The sequence below is a fragment of the Talpa europaea genome (assembly GCF_964194135.1).
Source record: "Talpa europaea genome assembly, chromosome: 10".
Lineage (NCBI taxonomy): Eukaryota > Metazoa > Chordata > Mammalia > Eulipotyphla > Talpidae > Talpa > Talpa europaea.
In genome coordinates, this window is record NC_140077.1 from 8,910,348 (window position 1) to 8,911,527 (window position 1,180).

The following is a 1,180-nucleotide window of genomic DNA, read 5'->3' on the forward strand; positions in this document are numbered from 1 at the left end:
TAGACATTTAGATGGATTTGGGGTTTTTTTTTTTTTGTTTATAGTTTTTTGCCTGTGGAAGGGGGTGTGTTCCTGACCACCCAATTTTTTTACCTGATAAGACAATTTCATTCCTTCATCTTCTTTTAAAATTTGTTTTCATATTGATGTGAACAACCTTCAGAAGTCTAGAAAATAATAGTTTTAGATAACACGAAATTAATAGATCCCTAGAAAACACTGGGATGACCTCCAAACAGGTCAGAGATACTAGTCTCAGTTTTTCATGTCACATGAGCTGTTATCCTTTTAAATTTCTAAAACTTGAACTAGATGTCACTATATCTTACCTCGCTTAAACAATCTTGACAGTATAAGATAAATCTTTCATTTTTCTCTCATCCATTAAGACAATCAAGTATATATCTTAAAGGGAAAACTTCTAGTTTATATTAAATGTGTTGGGTGCTTTTCTCTGCTTTCAGAATATTTACTGGTTTTTCCTTACTGGCTTTAACGTTTGCTATCAACCACATGACATGTTAACATAATTTACAACTATCTGTTTCCAGGTAGGTAATCACATAGAAAACTAATACCAGCTAAGATAATACGGATAAATCCAAAAGATGACCAACTCTGTTCTTGTCCTCTGCACGTGTGATAACTAGCTTGTAACTCAGACCGATAGTAGTTACAAGTTAAATAACATTCAGTTTCACTACATAATATATGCTGTCTTTCTTGAATTCTGTTTTGCAGACATCCTTCTAGTTTCTCATTGTCGGAAGTGTCTCGGAGATAATGTGTGCTTTAGTTTTAAACACTCATTACCAATATTCAGAAAAAATATAAGATTTTTTTGCCCAAGTGTTCGTGAATGTAAGTTAAAAAATTATATTTGATTTGGATTCAAATATTTATAGATTTACACTATATTTCGTCAAAATATATTGTATAATATTTAATAAAATCAAATACATAAAATAAAGTTTTCAACACTATTTATACAAACCCCTAGAAAAGCTTCTTTTTCTTTATAAGGCTGTTGGCAATCGATCGTAACCATGGAAAAGAAATAATAGCCTTTGGTTGTTTACTCTTTCATCAGGGATGAATGGTATGACTAAGACAGTTCTGGGTGAGTCATTTTACTGGAAACACTTATACAATTAAATGCTCTTGATGACTTTTGAGGGTG